This window comes from Saccopteryx bilineata, unplaced genomic scaffold (assembly GCF_036850765.1).
Source record: "Saccopteryx bilineata isolate mSacBil1 unplaced genomic scaffold, mSacBil1_pri_phased_curated manual_scaffold_90, whole genome shotgun sequence".
Classification (NCBI taxonomy): Eukaryota; Metazoa; Chordata; class Mammalia; order Chiroptera; family Emballonuridae; genus Saccopteryx; species Saccopteryx bilineata.
The window spans coordinates 24,395-38,299 of record NW_027095508.1 but is presented as its reverse complement, the minus strand read 5'-3'; the positions used below and the strand labels follow the sequence as shown (position 1 = coordinate 38,299).

The 13,905-nt window shown below is 38.5% G+C and overlaps 1 pseudogene; it reads right to left on the bottom strand.

The window, feature by feature from the left end:
* Positions 1-13,905, bottom strand: part of LOC136318374 (histone-lysine N-methyltransferase PRDM9-like) — a 45,645-nt pseudogene that overhangs the window by 20,493 nt on the left and 11,247 nt on the right.

Here is a 13,905-nt window from a genome sequence, read left to right as displayed (position 1 = left end):
TTTATAGTCTAGCTTAGCCAAGCAGCGGCAACTTTGAAAGAAATCTGAGGCAGAGCCTAGTTTTTATAGTTTTGCAAGCAGGAAGTACAGAAGCAAAAATTGCAATTAGGTGCTCTTTACCACTAGTAGTTATAGTCATATGTCCTTTAACATGATAGGACCATGTTCAATTTGCAAGCCATACATCATTTTGGAGAAAACAAAATTTATAAGTCAACACAATGATAGAAAGATGTCTCTTTACATATTAAAAGACATTACTATATTTTCTAATGTTTATCCGCCATCTCTTTGTCCAGTGTCACACATCTTAACTACATGCATTTACATGGAAGAGGTAGTTTTTGTGGGAACAAATGCCCATAAATGGCTCAGTACTAGAAGAAAAGTTTTATTTTGACTTTTCTCTTCCTGCACCTTGCTAGACATTCACCCCTTTCCCCACAGCTGTGGTGGAATATCAGGGAATCCATGTTTTCCTTCCCTTTGCATTTACAATACAATGCCAAGGGCCATCCTGGTTTTATGCCAATCACACAGTACAGAGAGTATTCACAGAATTTCTCTGCACACCTTAACCCAAATTAATAAAATGTTCTTTAAGTCTATTAAAATATTAATATTGATTCTGTAGCTTTTGATACTTTACAACACCTGAGGATGAGGTGGCACAGTGGCTCCTCAGGCCCAGACTTCCCCCAGCCCACTGCCCACCTCTCCCTCAGTGCCCCCCCACACCACACAAAATCCCGTCTGTGTCTGTGCTCTGGCCACCCCGCAGGCCCATCCCCGACGTGCCTGAGCGGGAGACGGTGATGAGGCTGACTGCTGTCCCACGGGCACACATTTGCATGCGTGTGTGCTTGCGCTGGGGTGTACAGAGAGGGAACACGTGGGGCCAACTTCAGAAAAGCAAGGACCAGCCAGGCCAGGGACTCCAGCCAAGTCAGATACCTCCTTGCTCAAGCCAGCCACTTGGGCTTTAAGCCAGTGACCTTTGGGCTCAATCGAAAACCATTGGGTCATGTCTATGATCCCACACTCAAGCTGGTGAATCCACGCTCAAGCCGGATGAGCTTATTACATTTTCTTGTTGTTCAAGCACTCTCGAGTTCCTCTATTCTACTCTCAAGTTTATGGAACATCGTTATGACTGTTTGCTTTGAATTCTTTATCTGTCCAATTACCCATCTCCATTTAATTAGGACATTTCTCCTGAGTTTTTTCTTCTTCCTTCATTGGGGGTATATATTCTTCTGTCTCCCCATTTTGTTTGACTTTCTGGTTTTGTTCCTTTGAGTAGAATGAAATAGTCATCTCGCCCAGTCTTGAAAATGTTGTCTTTGTTACATTTTGTGTTGAATAGTTTCAGCTGCTGGTTGTGGTTGGGGGAGGTGCATGCAGTGCCTGTTTGTCACCTGGCCTGAGTGGGTTCTGAATGAGCCACCTGGGTGTGGGAGCCTCGTTGCATATTTAATCTGGCAGGGCTCCTGGTGTGAAAGAGGCTCAGTGGTGTGTGCTCTGCATGTCCTGTTTTAATTATCTGTTGTCAGAGCACGGTCTGCACTGGGTTACCTGAGTGCTTTCTTGTGTCTCACCCCCATTAGATCCACCCTTTGTCCTGGTGGGGTATCCTGGGTGCACACACAGCCTTAATTTGTTCATTCTTCACCTTTTCAGGGCTTGGCAGCCCTGTGCACATGCACAGCATTGCCCCCTTCACTCCACACTGGGCCACAAGGTTTTGCTAGCTTTGTGCTTTCTTTGGGTAGAGCAGCCTGACCAGTGCATGCAGCAGCACCTCCAAATTTCTGCACTTTCTTTGATTAGGCAGTCCAGTGTGCAGGCCATAGCCCATTTGCTGGCTCCCCATTTTCTAGGAGGGGTAATGCCAGTAGTAACCCACTATTTCTGCACTTGCTCTGGATCATAAAGTCCTGCAGCTGGTACCAGAGTGTTTTGCTAGCTCTGCACTCTCTCTAGGTGGGGCAGCCACATATACACATGTAGCTCAGTTGGCAAAGTGACGCCCTGCTATACCTACCTGCTGGGCTGATATTCTGAAAGAAAAGCTGTCTTTATACAAGCTATGCTGCCCTCATGATTCTGTTGTATTTAGCTCCAGGAGAGGTAGGTGGGGATGTTCTGCAGTGCCCTGTGGGTGACCATAGAGCCTGAATGGAGCTCTATGTATTCACATGTCTGGGAGATGTAAACAGAGGTGCTCCCTGGTCTCTTTGGTCCTGGAGCTGATTCTTCACCTCCTGCAGACTCTCCTGGTTCCTCAGCCTTCTCTATGCACCCTCTCTCTCTCTCTTTCTCTCTATCTTGTGCAGAAGCTGTTTAATTGTTTCTCAGTTGTCTTTCAGGAGGAATTGTTCTAAGTAAAGGGGTACATTGGATGGGTTTTGGGGAGGGTGCAAGTTCAGCGTCTACATGGGCCACCATCTTGGACCCACTGGAGAGTTCTTAAATAAAGTCTAATATTGGCTGCAGCAATAGGCTTCTGCTCTGATATGCTTTTATTCCTCATAGTCAAATGTCTATACAATTATTGAGACATTGATTTTCCCTCTGACTTCAATTACTTGTTGCATCCAGGAGTATTTTATTTTCACCTTGTTTAGCTTTTTTTTTCCTGTGAGGATGGGCATGATAACTTCCAAGCTTCTTACTTGTAAAATCAGAAACAAAAAGTCTTGTGTTAATTGCTTTTTATCTCTTGGCTTCCTGTTCCCTATTTGTAAAATAAAGAGATCAGATTACTCCGTGGTGCCTAAACTCTCCTCTAGCGCTAGCATTCTGTTCATTCCATAAGCACTAACTTGCATGAAAGACAGTGCCAATTTGTGACATTTGCTACCATTCTACAGGTAAACCTGCAGGTGGACAAAAAGAGGCACATTATTTTCAAGTTGTCCCTTAATTATGTTTATCAAATCCAGGAAGTTCAGGAGTTCAAGAAATTCAACATTGTGGAGCCTGTAAGTTCCATGTATTCTTTAATGCTGTAAAAATATTTTCTGAATGCTTGGTAAATACGGAGAACTTTTATCATAAACTTAGGATCTCAAAGAATATGAATGTGTATAGTTGTGATGAATCTCTCTCTTTCCTCCCCTATTTTTTCTCTCAAGCTATGATTTGTTTTTCTCTTTATTTCTTTTTCTCTTCCTCTTTCCCTCCCTGGAATTCTGTATCACCATTCTTTTCATCTTGTTTACCATCTTTCCTTTCTGCCATGCTCATAAAGCCTTTGGAAGTGCCCATCATATACCAGGCACTGTGCTAGGAACTCATGTCCCTACACTCAATGACTTCCCGTTCTACTATTTTTATTTCTATCTTTTTAACTTTTTTCATTTAAATCTCCTTAATTTATTATAAAATATGATGTGCTCTGATTTGACAAATATATTGAATTTTACCAATTTTTTTATTATAAAAAATGTACCTATTGCAAAAATGCTAAAAAAATGATAAGAAAAACAAAACAACAAATTTCCCATAGAGATATTTACTGTTAATATTATGATATTTTCTTCCCATATTCTCTGTGTACCTATTATATTTCTCTAAATGTACCCAGGTAGATTGTGTGTGTACATCTGTGTGTATAGATGTGCATTGCACATGAGCATATCTCTGTGTCCATGTGTGTCTGTTATTTGTGTATATCTGTATATGTATACAAATGAGTATTTATTCACTCTTCCAATAAACACTTACTGTATTTCTATTATGTGCCAGACACTGTGCTTGACACTTGTTGCCTATAGTGAATGAGACAGACTCACTTTCTGTCTTTATGAATACTATGCTGTCATGGGGTAGACAGAGGGAATGAAAAATATACATAAATAAAATAATTATAAGTTGTGATAAGCACTGGATTTGGCAGTGCAATGCCTTTGGTTCCAGTTTTGATGGATCATGGCCAGGTCCAATATCTCAACTTCTTTGAAGGCAGAGTTGAGGCCTAAGTCTTGGTCCTTCAGCAGTGCAGGTTCTCAGCTATAAAACTGAAAAAATTTACAAGTGAAAAAACAAATACCCTGGGAGGTGTTCTGTGACCAAAATAACCTAGCTTGTAGGTGGTGACCCAGGCTCAGATAAATTCCAGATGTCCAGAGCTTAGCAGGTCTCTCAGTTGGACTGCTACCACAGCATAAGAAAGAATGCATGTTAGGAAAGGGTCACTTTGTGCTAAACAATTAGAAATAGTGTTTACATCCCTGACTCTCAATAGCAAAGAAAAGACTTCTAGTGTTGTTACTACAGCAGATAGATTATTATTTTATTTTTTAAATTAACTCAGGTTTTCTCTAGTACTTTTTTTTCCCAAAAGACAATGGCTTGCTCTTACCAAAAATCTCAGTAGGTTAGAGCATGGGTAGTCAACCTTTTTATTCCTACTGCCCACTTTTGTATCTCTGTTAGTAGTAAAATTTTCTAACTGCCCACCGGTTCCACAGTAATGGTGATTTATAAAGTAGGAAAGTAACTTTACTTTATAAAATTTATAAAGCAGGGATTCAGCAAGTTAAAGCATATAATAACAATTACCAAGTACTTTATGTCAGATTTTTGCTGTTTGGCAAAATAAATCTTTATAAAAAAAACTTACTATAGTTAAATCTATTTATTTATACTTTGCATACATAGAAATTACATTAGTTAATTGAATTACTAGTGAGATTCTTGAGGCTGATGCTAGGAAACTAAATATTGAATATCCAGTTCAATTTTTTTTTATATTTTTTGTATTTTTCTGAAGCTGCAAATGCAGAGAGACAGAGAGACAGTCAGACAGACTCCCACATGTGCTTGACCGGGATCCACCCGGCGCACCCACAAGGGTTGATGCTCTGCTGCAACCAGAGCCACTCCAGCACCTGGGGCAGAGGCCAAGGAGCCATCCCCAGCGCCCAAGTCATCCCTGCTCCAATGGATCCTTGGCTGCGGGTGGGGAAGAGAGAGACAGAGAGGAAGGAGGGGGGGTGGAGAAGCAAATGGGCGCCTCTACTATGTGCCCTGGCTGGGAATCAAACCTGGGTCCTCCGCACACCAGGCCAACGCTCCACCGCCGAGCCAACCGGCCAGGGCCCAGTTCAATTTTTGTGAGGAACAAACAAAGGTCTCCCCTTTAGGAAACTTAGGTGGTTTCTTTTGTCATAATATGATTAATAGCACTAAATCCTGTTTCCACAAGATATAAGGTAGGGAAAGGTATCAATAAACTGAATACTATTTTCCACATATTTTGATATAAGACCGGCATTTTTTTATTTTGCCATGAGTTTTTATATCTACCACTGTCGAATTTGTTTACTTTCTTCATCATATCTAGTTTCTAACAGTTCTTCTTGGCAAGTTGTATCAGCCTCTTCAATATGCAGTAAAAGGATTTTTCATCCAGTCATATACCTTCAATTTCAAAATATCTTCAAGTTGTTTTTCCATGTCCCATTTAAGTTTGTTGAGGTGGTTACTCAATCTGTCAATATCATCTGGAGTTACATCATATTTTATAGATGATAATTGAGGAAACTGATAAAATTCTCTCTTCAATATTTTATGATGAAGTAGTTCAAGTTTGTCAATAAATAATAGCACAATATTTTGGCAACCTATAAGAGTTTTATTAGCTCCTTGAAGATGCAAATTGACATCATTAAATCTTTTGAAAATATCTGCCAAGTAAAAGGCATCAGTTTTTACTGTTTTTAACTGTTGACACAGATTGGTCTCACTATTACTTTCAAAAAAATTGTATGACACTATTATATAATCCTACAAATCTATCCAAAGATGTACCCTTTGACAGCCAATGAACTTCTCTGTGCAAAAGTAACTTAATAAAATCTTCATTATTGTCCTGGCATAGCTGCTGAAACATTCTATCATTCTTTGCTTTGGATTTGATGAATTTAATGATGAATGGAGACTTGTACTTAGATGTTTTTCTACAAGATGTTGTCTGTGTACCACACAATGAATACATAAAACATTTGGCACTTTCTGCTTCAAATAAGCAACAAATCCACGATAGCAGCATACCATTGATGGTGCTCCATCAGTAGTACATGCAACAACATTATTCAAAGGAATATTCTATTTTGTAAAGTATGTTCTCACAGTATTAAAAAGAGATAATCTTTTTGTATCTGTGATGAGATTTATTGAGAATAGCATTTCTTCTCATAATATATTGTTTTTATCAAAATAGCATACATATACCATCAATAAAGCATCATTATCTGCAATGGTAGATTCGTCCAATTGCATGGAAAATAAAGAGTTTTGGAGAATATTTATGTTTGTTTTAAACATTAACTGCCATTTTATCAATTCATTGCTTTTACTGTGCTATCACTTAGGGGCAACTTTTTAAAATTTGAGGTATATTCTGATGCATTACTGTTGAGATAAATTCTTTTATAGAAGGTATTATTACAGTTTCTCCAATATTAAGGCTTTTACCGCTTTTTGCAATTATTTGTGAAATGAGATAAGTGGCAATTAATCCATCTTTATTCATTGTATGTTGTTTCTTCAATGATGCAACAATAGTTGAACAATTTTGAAAATTTTTAAATATTTCCAGAAAATAATATGCAATGTGGAGTGACGTCACGGAAATGGCGCGGTGAGCAGTGCGTCCGACAGCTCTCCTCTAAATCACAACAAATTTATCAACTAGAAACAGAAAAATTTATCCTCGGAGCATTCCGGAGTTCCACACAAACTGATAGTGAAAGGACTGTTATCACTTGAATCTGAGAGAGGAGGGTGTGGAGGAATCTACCACAGGGACGTTCTTTCAAACCGCAAGGAAGTGCGCCTGTGGTGAGTCAGCCCATATACTTGGGAACCGCGAGCCGCTGCGAGCGGCCGCGCGAGCGCCCAATCCGGTTGAGCACCGCTGACGTTCCCAGCGGCCTGCACACTGCGAGTGGGGGTCGCCGGCCACCGGTGCCCAGAGCACCCCATTCACGCGCGTGCCTTGGGCATTCCATGTGCCCAGGGCGCCCTGCTGGCCCGCACACCCAGGGGGGCTCCATTATCCTGCGCCTGGTGCGGTCCAGCCGCCAGCGGCGGGGCGAGCGGGAGAGGCTTGGGAGATTATCTCCGTGGGCGGGGCACCTCACCCAGCCATTCAAGCTAACAATCAAGCATTGGGGGAGGGGCGCGTGCAGGCAGCCTAAAATACCTTCGGAAGCACAGCTGCGACCCAATCACTGAAATTAGCTTAACCCATAAAATCTGCGCACCCTCGGTTCTAATTGATAAGATCTCTCTCAGTTCAGCGATCCAAGACAAGAGGCGTGATATTTTTTAGTGCCTCTCGCTAAAGGGGCGGGGGCAACTTCTGATTGATAGAGCCTCCATATTCAGGGATAAACGCTAACAAGAAGGACTTGGCAGATAATAAGGTCTATACTACACTAGTCGTAAGCAGAGACTAGTGCCTCTTCTTCCCTGCAAAAACAGGCTACAAAGTGTGGAAAGCCTGGGTTGAGAGGTCCAACTAAATGATAGGCGCTGAACAGTCACCTTGACAACAATTGACTCCCACCCCCGCCTGATTACACTGGAGGCCCTGACTGTCAGAGCCTTTCCCAAAGCCTTGCACTGAGTGGGGATAGAGTGGGGATTTCCCAGCTCTTTGAGCCTCTTACTCCCCAGGCAGAAGCAGTTGCAGCCTTATAGCTGGATCACCAGGCTGCTAATTCAGAAAGGGGGGACTAGGAGAGAGAATCCAGGAAAGCAAACTCTCTCATCGTTGGACCCTGCAAACGCCAACAAGCCTTTACTTCCAGCAAGACTAAAGCCAATTATATGACATTGCCATAGAATCCCATCAACTGCAAATCACTACCTAAGAGTGACACAGGGGCAGAGCCTGGGGTACAGAGTCACCGACCAGGAAGAGGGAGAGAAAAGAAAAAGGAAGAAGTTAACCTCTCAAAATCAAGAAAAACCCACAGACTTTACAACTTGATCCACTAATCTTTTTTTGTTGTTGTTGTTGTTTGTTTCTTCTATCTTTTTGCCTTTATTTCCTCCACCTCGGTCCTTCTATTCTCTGCCCATCTTATGCTTCCACTTTCTTGAACTACACTACCCATGACTGTTGCATTTTATTTTTCTTCTTTATCCTCACCCTCCTTTAAGGTTATACTCCAAAACACTTAACTCTCTCTCACTCCTCTTCTGTTTTTTTTTTGTCTTGCTTTATTTTGTTTTTTTCTCTTCCTATTTTATTTCTTCCTTCGTTTTTCTCTTTTTCTTATTTTTTCCTTTCTATTCGTTTTTTCTTTTCTCATTTTACTTTCCTCCCATATAATCCTCAATCATGAACAAATTAGTTAATTTGGGACTCAAGGCTTTTTTTTGCCTTTATTTCTCTTTTTTGCTTTTGTTTTTATTTTTTTTCTTGTTTGTTTATTTTTGTGGCATTTTGGGTCCTCCCAACCCAAGGTCTCCATTGTATTTACTCTTCGCTCCACTTAATACAACAGATTTTTACTTATTATTTTTATTTTTTCTTCTTTATTATTCTTTTTGGTCCTTTTTTCTGGTTCCCTCTTATCCCTCTCATTATATCTCTTAGTTGACCATCACTTACAAGCAAATCATCTTATGCTTGTCTAAGATTTTCTTCCTTTTTTTTTTTTTTGCATTTAGTAGGTCCCTACTCCCTTTTTTTTGCCCCTTGAACTCTTCACCCCAAATCAGGCCCTCTATTATAGGCACGATATTTCCCTGAGGAGGGGAGAGGAGGGAAAGAGAAGAGAGAAAAAAAGGGGGAAATAATAATTATTACTGTTTTTTTCTTGTGGGGTGTTTTACCCTTTTTTTTTTTTTTTTTTACTTTTTACTCTTTATTAATTCTAATTAGTGCTATCAATAAGACCACCCTCAGATGCCAATAAGAAAGAGGAAATCGAATATTATGGATACAAAAGAAAGAGAGGTAACACAAATAGATGTGGAAAAATCTATGGAGAAAAGACTTAACATATTGGAAGCCTTGGAGCTAAATGACAGAGAATTTAAAATAGAAATCTTAAAAATACTCAGAGATATACAAGAAAACACAGAAAGGCAATATAGGGAGATCAGAAAACAACTCAATGAACACAAAGAATATATTACCAAGGAAATTGAAACTATAAAAACAAATCAAACAGAAATGAAAAACTCAATTCACGAGCTGAAAAACGAGGTAACAAGCTTAGCTAACAGAACAGCCCAGATTGAAGATAGGATTAGTGAAATAGAAGACAAACAACTTGAGGCACAACAGAGAGAAGAAGAAAGAGACTCAAAAATAATAAAAAATGAGAAAGCCCTACAGGAATTGTCTGACTCCATCAGAAAGAATAACATAAGAATAATAGGTATATCAGAGGGAGAAGAGAAAGAAAATGGAATGGAGAATATACTCAAACAAATAATAGACGAGAACTTCCCAAGCCTGTGGAAGGAACTAAAGCCTCAAATTCAAGAAGCAAACAGAACACCAAGTTTTCTTAACCCCAACAAACCCACTCCAAGGCACATCATAATAAAGATGACACAAACCAATGACAAAGAAAAAATTCTCAAGGCAGCCAGGGAAAAGAAGAGTACAACATATAAAGGAAGGCCTATTAGATTATCATCAGATTTCTCAGCAGAAACTCTACAAGCTAGAAGAGAGTGGACCCCAATATTTAAAGCCCTGAAAGAGAGGAACTTTCAGCCAAGAATACTATACCCATCAAAGCTATCCTTCAAGTATGAAGGAGATATAAAAACATTCACAAATACAGAAAAGATGAGAGAATTTATCAACAGAAAGCCCCCACTCCAGGAAATACTAAAGGGGGTTTTCCAACCAGATTCAAAGAACAAAAGAAAACAACACCACAAGTAACAGCTCCACCAAGAACACAATAAAACCAAACTTAAACTGTGACAACAAAGGAAAAAAAGGGGGGAGAGGATGGAGATTAACAGTAGCAAAGGATGATGAAGTGCAGAAATACTTATAAGATAGGGTACTACAATGAATATGGTAGGTACCCTTTTCATTACTTAATGGTAACCACCCTTAAAAAAAACACCACAAAAACACTTGACTTAAAAAAGGTAGCAACAGAGGAAAGAAGTATGGAACACAAACAAACAAAAACAAATGATAGAAAAACAAAAGAGAAGAATCAAACTAGATACAAAACTAACAGAAAGCAATTTATAAAATGGCAGTAGGGAACCCACAAGTGTCAATAATTACACTAAATGTAAATGGATTAAACTTACCAATAAAAAGACACAGAGTAGCAGAATGGATTAAAAAAGAAAATCCAACTATATGCTGCCTACAAGAAACACATCTAAGCAACAAGGATAAAAACAAATTCAAAGTGAAAGGCTGGAAAACAATACTCCAAGCAAACAACACCCAAAAAAAAGCAGGCGTAGCAATACTCATATCTAATAATGCTGACTACAAGACAGAAAAAGTACTCAGAGACAAAAATGGTCATTTCATAATGATTAAGGGGAAGTTGAATCAAGAAGACATAACAATCCTTAATATATATGCACCAAACCAAGGAGCACCAAAATATATAAGACAGCTACTTATTGACCTTAAAACAAAAACTGACAAAAATACAATCATACTTGGAGACCTCAATACACCGCTGACGGCTCTAGATCGGTCATCCAAACAGAGAATCAATAAAGACTATAGTGGCCTTAAACGAAAATACTAGAACACCTGGATATGATAGACATCTACAGGACACTTCATCCCAAAGTGACTGAGTATACATTTTTCTCCAGTGTACATGGAACATTCTCAAGAATTGACCATATGTTGGGCCACAAAGACAATATCAGCAAATTCAGAAAAATTGAAGTTGTACCAAGCATATTTTCTGATCATAAAGCCTTGAAACTAGAATTCAACTGCAAAAAAGAGGGGAAAAAATCCCACAAAAATGTGGAAACTAAACAACATACTTTTAAAAAATGAATGGGTCAAAGAAGAAATAAGTGCAGAGATCAAAAGATATATACAGACTAATGAAAATGACAATACGACATATCAGAATCTATGGGATGCAGCAAAAGCAGTGAATAAGAGGAAGTTCATATCACTTCAGGCCTATATGAACAAACAAGAGAGAGCCCGAAGTGAACCACTTAACTTCCCACCTTAAGGAACTAGAAAAAGAAGAACAAAGACAACCCAAAACCAGCCGAAGAAAGGAGATAATAAAAATCAGAGCAGGAAATAAATGAATTAGAGAACAGAAAAACTATAGAAAAAATCAATAGAACAAGGAGCTGGTTCTTTGAAAAGATCAACAAAATTGACAAACCCTTGGCAAGACTTACCAAGGAAAAAAGAAAAAGAACTCATATAAATAAAATCCAAAATGAAAGAGGAGAAATCACCACGGACACCGTAGATATACAAAGAATTATTGTAGAATACTATGAAAAACTTTATGCCACTAAATTCAACAACCTAGAAGAAATGGATAAATTCCTAGAACAATACAACCTTCCTAGACTGAGTCATGAAGAAGCAGAAAGCCTAAACAGACCTATCAGTAGGAGGAATATAGAAAAAACCTATTAAAAACCTCCCCAAAAATAAAAGTCCAGGCCCTGACGGCTATACCTAGCGAATTTTATCAAACATTCAAAGAAGACTTGGTTCCTATTCTACTCAAAGTCTTCCAAAAAATTGAAGAAGAAGCAATACTTCCAAACACATTTTATGAGGCCAACATAACCCTCATACCAAAACCTGGCAAGGATGGCACAAAGAAAGAAAACTACAGACCAATATCTCTAATGAATACAGATGCTAAAATACTAAACAAAATACTAGCAAATCGAATACAACAACATATTAAAAAAATAATACATCATGATCAAGTGGGATTCATCCCAGAATCTCAAGGATGGTTCAACATACGTAAAACGGTTAACGTAATACACCATATCAACAAAACAAAGAACAAAAACCACATGATCTTATCAATAGATGCAGAAAAGGCTTTCGATAAAATACAACACAATTTTATGTTTAAGACTCTCAACAAAATGGGTATAGAAGGAAAATATCTCAACATGATAAAGGCCATATATGATAAACCATCAGCTAACATCATATTAAATGGCACTAAACTGAAGGCTTTCTCCCTTAAATCAGGAACAAGACAGGGTTGTCCACTCTCTCCACTCTTATTTAATGTGGTACTAGAGGTTTTCGCCACAGCAATCAGACAAGACAAAGAAATAAAAGGCATCCATATCGGAAAAGAAGAAGCAAAGGTATCACTTTTTGCAGATGATATGATCCTATATCGAAAACCCCAAAGAATCCACAAAAAGACTACTAGAAACAATAAGCCAATACAGTAAGGTCACAGGATACAAAATTAACATTCAGAAGTCAATAGCCTTTCTATATGCCAACAATGAAACAACTGAGAACAAACTCAAAAGAATAATCCCCTTCACGATTGCAACAAAAAAATAAAATACTTAGGAATAAACATAACAAAGAATGTAAAGGACTTATATAATGAAAACTATAAACCATTGTTAAGGGAAATTGAAAAAAGATATAATGAGATGGAAAAATATACCTTGTTCTTGGCTAGGAAGAATAAATATAATCAAGATGGCTATATTACCCAAAGCAATATACAAATTCAATGCAATTCCCATCAAACTTCCAATGACGTTTTTTAAAGAAATAGAGCAAAAAATCATCAGATTTATATGGAACTATAAAAAACCCCGAATAGCCAAAGCAATCCTAAAGAAAAAGAATGAAGCTGGGGGCATTACAATACCTGACTTCAAACTCTATTATAGGGCCACGACAATCAAAACAGCATGGTATTGGCAGAAAAATAGACACTCAGACCAATGGAACAGAATAGAAAGTCCAGAAATAAAACCACATATATATAGTCAAATAATTTTTGATAAAGGGGCCAACAACACACAATGGAGAAAAGAAAGCCTCTTCAATAAATGGTGCTGGGAAAACTGGAAAGCCACATGCAAAAGAATGAAACTGGACTACAGTCTTGTCCCCCTGTACTAAAATTAACTCAAAATGGATCAAAGATCTAAACATAAGACCTGAAACAATTAAGTACATAGAAGAAGACATAGGTACTCAACTCATGGACCTGGGTTTTAAAGAGCATTTTATGAATTTGACTCCAATGGCAAGAGAAGTGAAGGCAAAAATTAATGAATGGGACTACATCAGACTAAGAAGTTTTTGCTCAGCAAGAGAAACTGATAACAAAATAAACAGAAAGCCAACTAAATGGGAAATGATATTTTCAAACAACAGCTCAGATAAGGGCCTAATATCCAAAATATACAAAGAACTCATAAAACTCAACAACAAACAAACAAACAATCCAATAAAAAAATGGGAAGAGGATATGAACAGACACTTCTCCCAGGAAGAAATACAAATGGCCAACAGATATATGAAAAGATGCTCATCTTCTTTAGCTATTAGAGAAATGCAAATCAAAACAGCAATGAGATACCACCTCACTCCTGTTAGATTAGCTATTATCAACAAGACGGGTAATAGCAAATGTTGGAGAGGCTGTGGAGAAAAAGGAACCCTCATTCACTGTTGGTGGGACTGTAAAGTAGTACAACCATTATGGAGGAAAGTATGGTGGTTCCTCAAAAAACTGAAAATAGAACTACCTTATGACCCAGCAATCCCTCTACTGGGTATATACCCCAAAACCTCAGAAACATTGATACGTGAAGACACATGTAGCCCCATGTTCATTGCAGCACTGTTCACAGTGGCCAAGACATGGAAACAACCAAAAAGCCCTTCAATAG